Consider the following 17,193-nt stretch of genomic DNA (forward strand, 5'->3'; position numbering starts at 1 on the left):
AGGCGCGAAAGTGTTTCAGAATATAGTGCACAGTGCTGCCTTCAGCCGCTGTGGTGACGGTGATGATCGTATTGGCTGTACACGTCCAGGTTGTAGTGATGATGTGTAGTGTCCCTCAGTGCTGGATGGCGTGGAGATAAAGACGCCTTTGTAATGGAACAGGGAAGGCGTGTGGCGGTGGAGGCGATTGAGAGGAAGACGATAGGAAATGGAAAGTTGTTTTATTGTTGATTTGGACGCAGACAGTGCTTCCTGGTATGAAAAATGGTCGTGGCTCTTGATTCATGAATAGGGAGAGGAAACTAAGATTGCTTATAGAGGGGAGACTTTCAAAGACCTCGATTTTGAAATGCTAATGTGTGTTATTAAAAAGGAAAGAAGAAAATAAAAGGCCAAAAGGTGGACAGAGCTCCTTGTAGTATTTTGTGCTACTTTTTTTTTTTATTATTATAGAAGGGGAATTTTCATAGAACTTGATTTTTAATGCTAGTGGTTTTTATTAAAAAGGAAATAAAAAAAAGGAGGATTTTGTAAGTGACACAAAAATCCATGCAATATTGTATGCCATTTTCCATATAGACGGGACGTTCTCACAGGTGCCACAGATAGAGACAAATAACTTATTAACCACAGTGTTAAGTATAAAGTGACAAAACAAGTATTATGTGTAAAACAGGAAATACATAAGACGTAAACTAAAGACTTACTTAAAAACAAAACATCCATCATAAAATACAGACAAATGAAATACATAGCAAGATACAATAACTGAAAGCGACCACGAGCTAGTAACACACAAACATCAAAAAAGAAATACGAAATATTAACTAAAACATTGATAGTGAAATGCTAAGTGTATTATTAAGAGAGAGAGAGAGAGAGAGAGAGAGAGAGAGAGAGAGAGAGAGAGAGAGAGAGAGAGAGAGAGAGAGAGAGAGAGAAGAGGCCACACTCGAGACAACGTTTCCTGAAATTTTGTAAGTCATCTTCTTTGCAAACTATAAATAAGTAATAAATAAAATAAAATAAAAAAAATAAAAAATATGAATGTTACTCCGGGAAGACCAGGCATTGATAAATCACTCACTTTTCATTTAACCCTTTCCCTGCGATGAGCAACAAATCACACAACTAAGAAGAATGTATCAAATCTTTATAAGCACGTACAGCAAAAAAAAAAAAAAAAAAGTAGATGAAAAAGAACAAGGTTTGCAATTTCTAGTTCGTACAATGTTTGGAGGTGGCTGTACAAGAAACACTGTCTCAGAATGATTGGTGACTGGGGAAAGATGAGCCAAATAACATCGGAGGGATTACAATAAATCTTACATTCCTAAAATCTAAAGTTCGAAAATCATACACTTCTTACTTAAATTAATTATTCTTACGTAACGCATACAGTACTGACGCAAAAATCCAACAGTTCATTCTTAGAATCATGATACAAACCTAAGCTTGTAATCTTACTAGTCTCAAATAGTTCTGACCTTAAATCACACATATCTTACCTAAATATCGTAGTTTTTGAGTGGAGGAACTCGCTTCTTACGTAAATTCACATTGCTGTTTAAAATCATGAATCTTATCTGGAATCATGCCGTTCTTACCTCAATTCATACAGATCTTACCTATTTATGTAGGTTATTTATTTAATGAAATCATGCTCTTCACCAAACTTATGCAGTTCTCATCATAGAAAGTCATACAATTAATACCTAATATAGAACAAATGTATATGAGTGAATTGTGGTCCACTCATTTGCATAATTAATACTGCAAGTACATGGAAAAGCATCGTCAGCTAATTTTCCGCAATCCGAACTTTAATGAAATCACTATAAACTCTTCTTTTTTCGTCGCGCTGCTTGGGAAACGAGAAAAAAGAAAAAGCAAAGTTTAATTGGTCGGAAAGGTGGTGAGGAGAAAAGCAACGAGGCGAAAACGGAAGATACAGTGACCGTCTCTGTCTTGAGTGAACATGGAAGAGTCTCCGGTAGCGGCTGACGGAGTTTAGTGAATGACTTCAAACTTCCCTTTATTCACTTTGTGCGGGAAACTGTAATAGATTTTGTTGTAGGTGTATTAAGACGTTGAAAATTAAAATGTATGAGGTTTAAATAGGTAATGTTTCTTTTTTTTTTCGTTGGCGATAGAGGTATAGTGGAAATATTTAGAGAGAGAGAGAGAGAGAGAGAGAGAGAGAGAGAGAGAGAGAGAGAGAGAGAGAGAGAGAGAGAGAGAGAGAGAGAGAGAGAGAGAGAGAGAGAGAGAGAGAGAGAGATTTCACATAGATTTCCCTTTTTTTAGGATGGGGGTTAAATTCAGGTAGTTTTTTCCTCATTAGTTCGACATTACACAGTCGTACATTGGCAACGAGTCCTTAATTAACACTGAGGCAACTTGTATATTTTTCCTTTACTGCAACTTGCAATATATATTCATTCATTTTTATAGTCAGAAATGCGCATATTATTTCTTATACCGAATGAATAAAATGAAAAGAAAAGGTAAAGATAGAGGAGGAGGAGGAGGAGAAGAAGGAAGAAGAGAAGAAAGGATAAAAGAAAAAGATTAAAAGCAAGAACAAGACTAGACAAAGGAAAAATGGGAGAGAAAAATATTACGTTCTCTCTCTCTCTCTCTCTCTCTCTCTCTCTCTCTCTCTCTCTCTCTCTCTCTCTCTCTCTCTCTCTCACAGACACACATCACAAAGAGCTAAATGCTACGAGAGAGAGAGAGAGAGAGAGAGAGAGAGAGAGAGAGAGAGAGAGAGAGAGAGAGAGAGAGAGAGAGAGAGAGAGAGAGAGAACTATATGAGAAAAACACCCAATTTTAAGTTAAACAGCTCATGATCAACCCTGCGGAAAATTGTCACTCGAGAAAACTCCACAAAACGCTCACGTCCTTCTTCGGCGTCTTCTCTTTACTTACTTTTCGTCACTTTTTTTTTTTGTCATCTTTGTATACGAGAGAAAATACTTAAAACACACCCGCACACGCACACACACACACACACACTTTCCGTTTTTTTTTTTCCTCCGTTTTCTTTTCCATATGTACTAACGAAATGTCTCTGGTACTTTCTTATTTTTTCTTTTTCTTCTACGTTTTTTTACTAGTTTTCATGTTTTTCGCTTTCTCTCTCTCTCTCTCTTTTTTTTTTTTTAAGTTATCGCGTGTTTATGTTTTTCTCTTTCTCTCTTTCTTTGTTTTTTGTTTTTTTTCCTCCGAACTAAAACTCTTGATCATCTGTTTTCTTCTTTATCTTTCGTCTTCTGGTTTCTCCTCTATCTGTTTTTTTTATTTTCCTTCTTTTATTTTTCTCGTTCCATCGCCTCGTTCTTGTTTTCCCATCGCTTTCCTTTTCCGTCTTGTCATTCTTTTTTACCCTTATCATTCTTCTTCCGGGTCGTTGTCCTTATTCCTTTATTTGCTTTTTTCTTTTACTCTCTCTCTCTCTCTCTCTCTCTCTCTCTCTCTCTCTCTCTCTCTCTCTCTCTCTCTCTCTCTCTCTCTCTCTCTCTCTCTCTCTCTCTTTCTCTCCATTTATCTGGGTGTGCATTGCTCTTTGTACCTTTATCCCTTAAATTCTCTTCCCCAGAGTGGGTGTGTCGCCCGTTCACTCACTAATTGTTTTTAACCCTGGCCACACACCGCTCCAGGCTCTCTCTCTCTCTCTCTCTCTCTCTCTCTCTCTCTCTCTCTCTCTCTCTCTCTCTTGGATTTCTCATCTTTTTCACTGCTTTCAACGTCCCTGTCCTTTTAAATAGATATTACAATGGACAGAATTACGGTAAACAGAACGTCATCCAATTTTGTGTCATTAGTTCATGAAGAGAAACTAAACCTGGTTCCTTTTTTATCTTTATTTTTTTATTTATTTTTTTTTTTATGTAATGAGAAGGGTGACAGGAAGAGATTTCGTGCTTGTGTGTGTGTGTGTGTGTGTGTGTGTGTGTGTGTGTGTGTGTGTGTGTGTGTGTGTGTGTTTGGAAAGAGAAGACGAAGGGAATTCTCTCTCTCTCTCTCTCTCTCTCTCTCTCTCTCTCTCTCTCTCTCTCTCTCTCTCTCTCTCTCTCTCTCTCTCTCTCTCTCTCTCTCTCTCTCTCTCTCTCTCTCTCATTCTTTCATCAAACCAATTTCAGGTATTCACCATTTCATTCCCTCCTCCTCCCTGCCTGCTCTTACCCCACTTCTCTCTCTCTCTCTCTCTCTCTCTCTCTCTCTCTCTCTCTCTCTCTCTCTCTCTCTCTCTCTCTCTCTCTCTCTCTCTCTCTCTCTCTCTCTCCATCCCTTCATCCCTTCCTATCTTCATCTCTGCTTTTTTCCATCTGCCGGCGCACAATGGAGGTTTATTAATCGTTGCGGAGTTGTACTATAATTGGTCTTTGACGGGAAAAATCATCCGGTTATTGGTGGAAATGAAGACTCGCCTACCGAAGTTGTTTGGATGGAAATGATTTAGTGGATGGATGGATGGATGGATGGATGGATGAGCTTACCTGTGTGTGCGTGTGTGTGTGTGTGTGCTGCCTTAATTAAAGTAGATAGACACGTACATAGATAGGTAGATACCAAGATAGGTAGAGAGGTAGACAGACAGACAGACAGACAGACAAAATTATTCCCTTACATTTAAATAGACAAACTGATAGATAGACAGACAAATAGATAGACTGGTAGAGAGAGAGAGAGAGAGAGAGAGAGAGAGAGAGAGAGAGAGAGAGAGAGAGAGAGAGAGAGAGAGAGAGAGAGAGAGAGAGAGAGAGAGAATGTAATGTAGGTCGTGCAAAATTACAGATATATAAACATGTACATATAAATAACATTTGTATATTAATTCATAATGATATTACAATAAGAAACAGTAGCAATGTAGTAGTAGTAGTAGTAGTAGTAGTAGTAGTAGTAGTAGTAGTAGTAGTAGTAGTAGTAGTAGTAGCAGGAGTAGTACTTCAACTTACTCGTCTGAAACCGTGCATGTATCTCGTGCGCTTTATAAATACTTGTCACTATTAATAATATAAACGGGCACCCATTTATTATTTTATTATTTGAATCTCGTAATTAACTCTTTTTAGCAGAGTTTCGCCTTCGCTGTCTGTATGTATTACTAATAGCTTTAAGTAAACCTAAACCACACCACATGCATGGGTTCGGATATGGTGTTGATGGGGAGGTTTCTAAAGTAGTAGTAGTGGTAGTAATAGTATTAGTATTATTATTATTATTATTAGTAGTAGTAGTAGTCAGCAAGTAAGTTTACATACTAGAATACTTATTTGATACATCAGTTGCTTTATACTAGTTACATAATATTTTTTGGATCTTTTGCTGCATAAACAAAAGATTCTTATGTACAATTAAAATTACTAATATAAAAAAAACAATAAGTTAAAGGAAAACATTATTTCTAAAAATTATCACAGTAGTAGTAGTAGTAGTAGTAGTAGTAGCAGTAGTAGTAGTAGTAGTAGTAGTAGTAGTAGCAGTATCATCATCAACAGCAGTAATAGTAGTAGTAGTAGTAGTAGTAGTAGTAGTAGTTCTGGCGGTGGTGACGGTGGTGACGGTGCTCCTCCTCCTGTTGCAGCGCATCTGAACGAGGTGGGAACGAGTGAGCCGGAGCCAGACTTTGGAGACGTGATCAAGAACGTAACAGTTGCTCTGGGGCGAGAGGCGGTGCTCTCCTGCATAGTGGACAACCTCGGTGACTATAAGGTAAGTAACGTACTCTTCTTTAGTTAATGATTTCTTTTCACCCTTTCTCGTTTTATTATACGCCTTCATGTATCTCTCTCTCTCTCTCTCTCTCTCTCTCTCTCTCTCTCTCTCTCTCTCTCTCTCTCTCTCTCTCTCTCTCTCTCTCTCTCTTAGACTTTCACAGGTGTCGTGGTGTGATGTTCTCGTATCTAGCTTCGTACACCACGACCATTTTCCAAGGCCATGGAGGGTGTTTCTCCTGTTGATAATGTAGAAACTTCGTTATTATTCGTTATTATGGCACTGGAACCGTAAAAACATCCTTAAAAACTCTTGTTACTTTAAGTAGAACCTTTCGAATGTAGCAGAGGTGCGGCGCAAGTGTTTCATAATACAGTCCTTAGTCTCACATACTTTTTGTTTCACCGTAGAAAGCCTGGAACCTCATGACTAAGGAACTGAACATAAGGGAGGAGTTCTTGCTATCTGCATGTTGATAGGTGTAGAACGAGAACACCGCCATCTATCGTCAAGATTTTGAAACTAGTTTTTGAGACGTAACTGCTCTCCCGATCACACATTTCAGAATCTAAAGTTTTAGGAGCTGCCTTCCTCTGGCTGCTTGTTATATATATATATATATATATATTATTATATATATATATATAATATATATATATATATATATATATATATATATATATATATATATATATATATATATATATATATATATATATTTTTTTTTTTTTTTTATATTTTGTATTCCTCGTGTTATGGTTCGTATGCAGGGCGTAGTGTTACTGTTTATTTAACACTCCGCATTAATAGAGCCCCCGAGCTGTAATAAGGCAATTTACTGTCTTTTGATATCCAGGTAATTAGAAAAAGGCTTTGTACTGTTTGTACGCATATTTATAGTTTACATACAATACGACTTAAGTACTGAGCCGAGGAGAGCTGAATTTCAGCATTAAGGATATGCTGTCTGTCTGTCACTGTTCTTGTCACCACAATGAAGTCACTGTTATACACTGTCACTTCCACTCACTACCTGCCTCATACACGCTAGATACATACGTGTAGGCAAGACTCAGGTAGTGGTCTTAGTGTGATTGTTCGTGGCATAGTTCACACACACAGGCACCGCGCACGGCGCACGGCGCACACCACCCAGCTGGCTAGACCGCTCTCTCCACCCAACTGTCCTGGGCATTGCGGCGTTGCTCGAGGTGCGGCACTTGTGATCACGTGACAGGGGGTGACAGCGCAAGTGATAGGTTTCACAAGATCATGTGAATTATTCTGTCTAGCTATCGCTTATTCATATAGTTTAACATTTACAATTATTAATCATTATTTTATTATTGCATATAATAGTTATTCCTATCTCAATATTTACCAATAAACTAGGAAAGGAAACAGTAATTAGACAGTACTCCCTGCGGGCCGTCACAATAGGAAGTTTCCACTTATGCTTCTAGAAGATTCTTATCCTACACTGTGTGCTAACACTTGTCTTCTGAATATTACCATAAAATCACATTTTTTCGACTTTTATTTTTGTATTATTATCATTATCATTATTATTATTATTATTATTATTATTATTATTTATTATTATTATTATTATTATATATTATTATCAGTAGTAGTAGTAGTAGTAGTAGTAGTAGTAGTGGTAGTAGTAGTATTACTTTGATGTTCGAACGTATTCCTTTCCACGCGTTAGGTTAACTTATAACGGCTTTTATTTACTCTAATCACCGTTTTCTTCATTTTTTTCCCTTTATATATATATATATATATATATATATATATATATATATATATATATATATATATATATATATATATATATATATATATATATTCTCTTCCTTCCATTAGTTTTTCTCTGTATTCTTGTAAAACATTTTGCACCCAACATCAAAATTTAGTAATGGACTCTTCGTACTTATTTCCATTGTGGTAGAGAGACACAAGAGGTGAGGGCAGGTTGCGCTTGATTCCGTTCATGGACCACATTCTGAAACGCTTCTGCCCGCACCTCTACTATTTTCAAAAAGTAATCTACTTATAATTGCACGGATTTTTAAGAGTGACTTTACGGTTCTAGTGAGAAATCAAAGAAGTTTTTACTTTATGAACAGGAGAATCCGCTCTTGATAATCCGACCAATCATCTCTGTGGCCTTGAAGACAGTCGTGAGAAAGCAAAGCGTTTCTGAACACTGGCCAATAAACTACCTGTTTCTAATACTTAATAGAGGACTCACAGTTGTTTCTTACCAACTTGTTCCCCCACTCGTTCCTACACTCAGTACCTCATACAATGTAATAATTAAAAACGTGGTGGCGAACTTACCAATGTTTTTTTTTCTACTTCGATGGAAAACCACCACCTCTCCACCACCACCTTGCCCTCGGTCTCGCACGCAGGGATTTTTATTTATCTATTTATTTATTTATTTTATTTATGCATTTTATTTATTTATTTAATTATATATATATATATATATATATATATATATATATATATATATATATATATATATATATATATATATATATATATATATATATATATATATATATTTTTTTTTTTTTTTATTTTTTTTTGAGAGGGGGATGGAAGGAGGGAATAGAGAAGAAGGGATGGGAAAATTAAGAAAAATTGTGTGTGTATTTGTGTGTGTGTGTGTGTGTGTGTGTGTGTGTGTGTGTGTGAGAGAGAGAGAGAGAGAGAGAGAGAGAGAGAGAGAGAGAGAGAGAGAGAGAGAGAGAGAGAGAGAGAGAGAGAATGCATTTTTATGTGTAGATTGAATTGGAAGTAGAAATCTATAATAGAAATGCATATTCTCTCTCTCTCTCTCTCTCTCTCTCTCTCTCTCTCTCTCTCTCTCTCTCTCTCTCTCTCTCTCTCTCTCTCTCTCTCCCTCTCTCAAGTTGTTAGTGCTGAGTCATTAGGGAGCTTTAAGAGAATATTAGACAGAGATATGGATGGGGGATGATAGGTGGAAATAGGTAGGTATAATTTCATACAGGGACTGCCATGCGTAGGCCTGAAGGCTACTTGCAGCTTCTCTTATTTCTTATCTCTCTCTCTCTCTCTCTCTCTCTCTCTCTCTCTCTCTCTCTCTCTCTCTCTCTCTCTCTCTCTCTCTCTCTCTCTCACTTAGTTATACAGATCTGGGGGAAGCAGTCATCCTTAGCACCGTGACTAAAATATATTGAGGCGAAATGGGTGATCTTACTGAGGAATTATCATAAAGGACATGGCATTTGTTTTTACTAGGAGTTGTTATGCATAGAAAACGGGTCTGGCTTAGGGTGAAGATGAGGGTTGACACAGAAGATGGATAGAAAAGTTACACGTGTACAGGGGAGACTGCTTTAAACTATTCCTATCTACTGTGGGACGCGTCGTAGGGGAAGTTAGCAGAAGCAGAGTAAGGGACTTGTACGTAGGCTTACATAAATTTACATCCCAATTTTTGACCTAAACAAGCAGGGGACTCAATATTTAGTTACTGCCGGAAAGTCAACCACACGTATGCATTTTGGTTAAACGCTCCACTTGTTTGTAATGAATTGCTTTGAGGGGAAGTCTTGATTGATATTCGAGAGATCAGTGACCGAGGGACGTGCGGTAGACAAGAACGCCTGCCTCTGCCTAGCCCGCAAGTACGAGAAGCAAGGGCGTGGCGGAGACAGCAAGCCCGGTTCTCTCTCCCTCTGTCTCCCCTCTTTGGTAAATTATTTCCTCTAGAATATATCACGTGGGATTCACGGCTGCAAAGAGAAACTACAAACAGAATATTCGTGTGTTCATCAGAGAGCGTCGCGGTGCTTGGTTTGGCGCCGTTGAGGTTGAAAATCAAAGGCGGCAGAAAAGAGGGAATGATATGAGTTTCGGTTTGAGACGGTCTGTGAGGCGGCGTCGGGCGGCGGACCGTAACGGCTGTTGGGAATGGATGAAAAATACTTATTCTGCTTCTCTTCGTCCCTTGAACATGCGCGGGACGGCGAGAGGAGGGCACTGAGCAGGGAGGGTGAGGCGGTCCGAGTGACGAAGGCGGGATGTGACTACTTAATTCAATATAGTTTTAGAGAGAGAGAGAAAGAAAGAGAGAGAGGAAACATCATCAGTTTATGATTTAGCTGTGAAATCGTGAACACTTGCAATCCCAGCCAGTCATCATCCGTCATCTAGGTGTCTGTGATGTCCCATGAATTCTAAATAGCAAGACGAAAAACACGAAATTACAGACGATCCCTTCATTTCAGCAAATTTTGTAAACTTTCTGAAGCAAGATATTCTCAGCTTCAGAAACCGAATTGGTGATGGGTGTGCTGTCTCACGGGACGCCGCGGCCCACTGCCACTGATGATGTATTTCAAGATTTTAGGAGGGAGAAGAGACGGCGAGACTCTCCAAGCAAACTCTCTCTTTCTCTCTCTCTTTCACTTTTTCATTTTTAACTTTACTTTCCCTTGACTTTGTTCTGAGGTATAAATAGCGAATACTCGAATTGTATTGAAGAAAAAAGAAAAAAAAGAATGATCATATTTCAACGTTTGTCAGAATATAACAGGATCAGAAAATTTAGGTGTGGAAAAAGAAAAAAAAGATAAGATAAAATAAATTAAGTGACAGTCAGATTTAAAAAAAAAGCTACTAAAAGGAGAGGGAAAAATCTTGCTCCGTTGAATTGTTACAGAACTGGAATTGATAGTGACGATAATGAAAACTATGTTCATGGCAAGATTTTCTTACATATGTAGGGTGACACAGCGACACACGTGTAAGCTTATTAACATCGCAGGAAATTAACTCTTCGCAATGTTACCAATAAGGCGAAAGCTCTCTGATAACACTTATAAGTAGTAAAAATTCTTGGTTTTCTTCTTTATATATGTACACAATATACACAAAGCACAAAGACTAGTAAAGGTCAGAGGCACCAGGCGAGTCTCCTCTTTGCCCTTTTCTGACCTTTGACACATGTTTTGATGTGAATTACATTTAACTCCCCCCACTTCCTGACGGCAATAAAAACGACGATGAAGACTCCTCGTGTGTGCTGTGATGAAGTGACCCGCCTCACTGGTAATCAAACGGCAAAATTAGTGGCAAAACAGACCATTGCGGGAAGAAATCGTGCAATGATATAATGATGATAATAATAACGATAATTCAAATTAAGATTATTTTATTTTTCAATTGTGTAGTAGTTTTTACATTCAAATATTATAATATAGTAAGAAGTAGAATAACAGATAAATAATCAGGTGATAATTTCGGCGTCAGTCTTAGGCAGAGAGCAGCAACACGTGGCTTGCTTCCCTATAGCGGCGTGGGCAGGAAGGGAAAAGAGCGGCATGCGGGGATGGGGCGCGGCGGCAGTGACGAGGTGAAGGTGAGACAAGGACCGTCCATTGTCAACACGGGCGTGCCGCAGCAGGGGGTGGAATCCTTATAAATATTCGCCGAAGGACACTCTCACCTCTGAAGAGCGGAGATGTTACTGTGAGGAATGAGATTACCGCCCTTCCTGGCCTTTAGCACGTTATGTCCCCGAGTCTGACCTTAGCAGCGCCACCCTCGGGTCAAGCCATACCTTTGATTTTAAGGCGGCAATTTTCCTGCTAGTGTGGATTGTGTCGGTGGTGTGAGTGTCTGGGGGAGTGAGGGAAGGGCAATTGTAAACTGTGATTATATGCTCTTAGGTTTTATTTATTTGTTTTTTATTTTTTTATTGAAGAAGGGAACTGACAAAAAAAGAAAAAAAGAAAAAGAAAGAAAAAGGGCCCATTGACGTGCCAGTCCCTAAAGGAAAGTGCCAAAAAAGATTATCCAGAACTGGAGAAGTGTCTTTAAAACCTTCCTCGCGAAAGAATTCAAGTCACAGGCAGGGAGAAGTACAGAAGCAGGCAGGGAGTTCCAGAGTTTACCAGTGAAAGGGATGAATAATTGAGAATACAGGTTAACTCTTGCTCTCGGGAGCTGGACATTAACATTTTAAATACAGTGACATCTATTCCACTATATCTTGGATGCTAATAGATTTTATGAATTTTAGCATGATCTCAAACTCAAGAGGCTGGAAATACTTACCCATCCAGTATAATATAACGTAATCTATAATGTAGTTTATTTGTTCCATTCTGACTAACGGTAGGAAAGTTATGAAAAGTGTGGAAATTGTGTCTAACAGTAAATGGGTTTGAACATAAGAACATAAGAAATAAGGGAAGCTGCAAGAAGCGACCAGGCTTACACGTGGCAGTCCCTGTAAAGAATGTCCTTCGAACCGGATTAATACACATCGAATTATTTCACTGCCAAGAATTATTACATTTCAAAACCTTGTGATTGTTAAAGAAAAAAGTATTTTCTTGTATTCAATGAGCGAAATAGGTGATGGTAACTGAGAATAATGACACACACACACACACACACACACACACACACACACACACACACACACACACACACACACACACACACACACACACACACACACACACACACACACACACACACACACACACACACACACACACACACACACACACGCCACAATTTACTGTAGAATGTAGAGACTTAGAGAGCCTATAAACCCACTGAGACTTCGGAAGGAGGCTGTATCTTTTCCCTGTGGCTTCTCGTCTAGGCTTGTGTGGGTAGATGGAGTACAGTGAACCAGAGTAAAGGCGGGCAGGGCGGTGGGAGAGGCTGACGTGGCTGGAGGAGTTGGATCCATCACTCCTGATCAGCGAGAGGAGTAAGAAGCCTCGTGTCGGGATTCCTATCATATCAGATCCTCGAGGGAAGAGTTGGAGAGTGGAAAACGCTGCTCCGGCAAGGTGTGAGGATGTGAGGCGGCGGTAGACAAAGAAGGAGGAGCAAGAGGAGGAGGTGGAGGTGGGGAAGGGGATGTGGAGGAGGAGGAGGAGGAGGAGGAGGAGGAGGAGGAGGAGGAGGAGGAGGAAGAGGAGGAGGTGGTGGTGGTGTAATGGGAGGAGGAGAAGGTGCACGAGGATGTGGAGAAGGAGGAGGAGGAGGAGGAAGAGGAGGAGGAGGAGGAGGAGGAGGAGGAAGAGGAGGAGGAGGAGGAGGAGGAGGAGATTGTGCAAAGAAAAACAAAGAAGGACCAAAAGCAACAGACCTTGAGATCCTCACTAGTCTGTTTGGAGGAGGAGGAGGAGGAGGAGAAATACAAACGAATGCAAAGAAAACAAAGGAAGAGCAAACAGCAACAGATCTTGAGATCCTCACTAGTCTGTTTGGGTAAGGAGGAGGGGGAGGAGGAGGAGGAGGAAGGGGAGAAATACAAACGAATACAAAGGAATACAAAGGAAGACCAAACAGTAACACCTTGAGATCCTCACTACTCTGTTTTGGCAAGGAGGAGGAGGAGGAGGAAGGGGAGAAATACAAACGAATACAAAAGAAGACCAAATAGCAACAGACCTTGAGATCCTTACAATGTTGTTTGAGTAAGGAGCGGGAGGAGAAGGAGGAGGAAGAGGGGGGAGGGAGGGAGAAAGACAATAGGACACAAAGGAAGAATAAGCCGCAGAAGACTAGTTTGGCTCTAAAAGAGGCTCTCTGGGATAACTGTTCTCTTTAATGTAAAATGAAAAACTAATATAAAAACGAATAAATGGAAGGAGGTACGTACAGCAACACAAAGGAGCGACAAACAGCCGCAAATTTATTGGTCTTTACAAGATGTGGACAAAGAAGAAATTAACCAAGTGAGGAAGAATTGAAAAAAAAAAAAAAAAAATATATATATATATATATATATATATATATATATATATATATATATATATATATATATATATATATATATATATATATATATATATATATATATATATATATATTACGAGGGCTGACAAAAATAATAATGTACTTCACGCCCAATAAACATATTGAAAACTCCAAACCAATATAAAGAAATTGAAATGAACCAAAATGAGGAAGAATTAGAAAAAATATGTATTTACCAGAAATCACAAATGTTCTACTTTGGACCCCCTAAGCTCGTAAATTGAAATTGCAAACCAACTGAAAAAAATAAATAAATAAAGAATAAATAAATAACGAAGTGAGAAAGAATAAAAAATGAATAGATAAATGAATAAATAAATAAATAATAAAACTGAAAATAAAAATGATTATGAAAACTGACAAATATTGCGCTCTACACCAAACAGGGATTTAAATAGATTTATTGAAACTGCAGACCAATTCAGCAAGTGTTACCAAGCAGCAAGCAACGAACGCTACCTTGCTGAGTCACTTGGCGAAGAAAAATCAGTAATACAAAGAAAAAAAAATAATATTGATAAAAATTTACATTATTTCCATACGTTGATATCAAAAGCTTCATCGTTATTAACTTTTTTTTTTATCCACTATTCATCTTTCTCTCACTCTTCCATTGTCATTCTCTCCACCTCCACTCCATTGAACGTATGTAAGCTATCTCTCTCTCTCTCTCTCTCTCTCTCTCTCTCTCTCTCTCTCTCTCTCTCTCTCTCTCTCTCTCTCTCTCTCTCTCTCTCTCTCTCTCTCCTTCTTACATGCCCTCCAGTACTTGTTAGAGTCCCTCCCACTTCCTTATTTCACCTTTTTTTTTTCCTCTTCAATCTTCTTCTTTCCTCCTTCCTCCTTTCCTTCTTTATCCTCCTTTCTTCTCCATTTCCTTCTTTATTCTTCTTCTTTCCTTCCTCCTTTCCTTATCCTTTTTTCTTCCTTCCTTCTTTCCTTCCCTTATTCACTTCCTTAACTTTCTTCTTTCTTTCTTCTCCCTTATCCTCTTTTACCTTCTTATTTTTTCCTTCCTACTTTCCTTCTTTATCCTTCTTCCTTCCTCTCCACTTTTCTTCTTTATCCTTCTTCCTTTTCCCACCTTCTCTCTATTTTTTGTTTCCTTCCCACTTTCTTTGCTTTATTCCTCTTCCTTCTTCTTCAGTTTTCCTCTTTATCCTTCCTTCCTCCTCCTACTTTCTTTCGCCTCCCAGTCCCCTTACTTTTCTTCTTCTTCTTGAATCTTTTCCCCATCTTTCTCATTGCCTCCCTTCATTTCTTCCATTCCTTCTTACCTCCTCTCGTTTTTCTATACCTTTCAATATTCTTGTCAATCAATGTCCATATTTTCCTTACCGCTCATTATTTGCCTTTATTTTTTCTTTTAGCCTATATCTCATCGCTCTAAAGGCCTTTCACTCATTCTTTTTTACTCTTTCTTACTTTCTTTGCCTTCTCTCCCTCTTCCACGTTCTTTATCTTGAATTTTTTACTCCCTCCCCGTATTCCTTTCAATTCCTTTCCACGCCTCTACGTTACTTTCTCTCTCTCTCTCTCTCTCTCTCTCTCTCTCTCTCTCTCTCTCTCTCTCTCTCTCTCTCTCTCTCTCTCTCTCTCTCTCTCCTTCCTGCATCGCTTCTGTATTTTTTTTGCTTTTTTTTTTAACATCCTCTTCCTTCTTTCTCCTTTAAAAATCCCATTTTAACCTTTGCATTTTTACTTCTTTTTGAGCTACTCCTTTACTTCTTATTTCTCATCCTGCCTCCTTCTTTCTTCCTTAATTCATCACTTCTTTACTTTAATTCCTGTCCTTCTTATCCTAATTTCCTTTATTATCCTGCCTACTTCTGTCTCCTTTACGAATCACTTCTTAACTTTACTCCATGTTGTTCTTATCATTTATGTTTTACTTTCTTTATTCTCCTTTATCATTTCACCTTTAATCCATCGCTTCTTTACCTTGCTCCCTGTCCTTGGTCCTTCTTTCTCCCCCACCTTGCAGGATCATCAGAGGAGAGTAGTTAGGTCACGCCTCCCCTCCGCTCCCTGTCGCTCCCTGAAACTCCAATACAGAGTCTTTAGATCGACATTTAAATTCAAGAGTTTTCCTGCACAAAATGCTTAGTTCCCGTTTCAATACATGGGAAGAGCAGCTTGGGCCTCATTCTCCTAGCGACAGTGGATCAGGGAAAGAGGGAAGGAAGGAGGGAAGGAAAAAAAAAAAAAACAAGGGGAGGGAAGAAAGGAGAGAGAGAGAAAGAGAAAGAAAGAGAGAAAGAGAGAGGGGGGGTAGGAGGAAATCGTTCTGCATCGATTTGGCGTATTGCGATTCTATCTTTTTTTGTTTAGAGAGAGAGAGAGAGAGAGAGAGAGAGAGAGAGAGAGAGAGAGAGAGAGAGAGAGAGAGAGAGAGAGAGAGAGAGATTCATCAGTAAAAATCCATGGCGTCATTCCTACCATTTCCTTCCTCTCCACAAAACATGGCTAAATATTTTCCATTGATTTTATTCGGAATGCGGAGAACTTTTATACCGCGTTTTCTTTCACTTTTTTTTTTTTATTTATTTAACGGGAGGAAAAATTCTAGTAAGCACCAACACCAAATGATAACACAGAGTTTCCTTGATTTTTCGAAGCCGCGGCAGCCTCCCGATACTCAGTTAATTGGATGAAATTTAATGAAACTCCCCCCGCCCCACAAACTTTTTTTTTTTTTTTCTGTTGATTTGATGTTTGTTTATCCTTGGCGACACGTCAGGGCCGAAGCTTCCTCTGCGTGTATTGATAACTAACTCCCGTCTTTCCCTCTTTACTTTTTACTCTTTCCTCTTTTATTTCTCTTTTTTTTATATTTTTCTCACTTTTTTATCGATTTTTCCATTTCTTTAACAATTCCGTTTTTCCTTTTTTTGTTAGTTTGCTTGCTTTTCACATTCATTTTTTTCTACTTTTCCTCTTTCCTCTTTTCCGATTTTTATGTATTTTTCCTCACTTTTTTTTTATCTTTTATTCATTTGTTTCTAAGCACAAGTAATCCTTTGTTTCCATGTTTTTTGTTTACTTTCTTTTTACTTTAATTTTTATTACTTTTATTTTTTCTCTTTTTTGTTGTCTTTTCAATCTTTTCTCACTGTTTTTCCATCGTTTATCATTTTCTTTTTAAGCACCAGTAATTCTGTTTTCCATATTTTTTTTTGTTCTTTTACTTGTTGTTTTTCACATTTTTCTACTTTTCCTCTTTTCTTTTTATCTGATCTCTTTCTTTTATCTTTTCCTCACTTTTTTACCCATTTTTCTCTGAACACAAATAATTTCCTTTTAGTTCCATATTTTCTTGTTCGTTTACTTGCTTTTCACGTTACTTTTTTTCACTTTCTTTCTCTTTTCCTTTTTTTCAGGTCACATTTTTTCTTAATATTGTTCACATTTTGTACATTTTTTTTCTAAACGCAAGTAATTTTTTTCCTTCTTTGTTTTTTGTTCTTTTTTCTTGTTTTTTTTTTCATATTCTCTTTTTTCCACTCATTCCTAATTTTTTCGATCTCTTTTTTGTCTTTTTCTCACTTCTTTTTTTTTTTTTTACCGTTTATGCATTTATTGAAGCACAAGTAATTTCCCTTTTCATATATTTTTGTACGGTAATTTGCTTTTCACATTCCT

General features: G+C 38.2%; 1 protein-coding gene across 1 annotated transcript in view; it reads left to right on the forward strand.

The window, feature by feature from the left end:
* The window catches only part of LOC135090673 (lachesin-like), a 152,637-nt gene that overhangs the window by 93,769 nt on the left and 41,675 nt on the right, over positions 1-17,193 (forward strand). The window contains exon 2 of the mRNA XM_063987639.1: positions 5,594-5,721. The gene's annotated coding sequence lies outside the window, so the exon portion shown is untranslated. The remainder of the gene's footprint in view (positions 1-5,593; positions 5,722-17,193) is intronic.

This window comes from Scylla paramamosain, chromosome 35, assembly GCF_035594125.1.
Source record: "Scylla paramamosain isolate STU-SP2022 chromosome 35, ASM3559412v1, whole genome shotgun sequence".
NCBI lineage: Eukaryota > Metazoa > Arthropoda > Malacostraca > Decapoda > Portunidae > Scylla > Scylla paramamosain.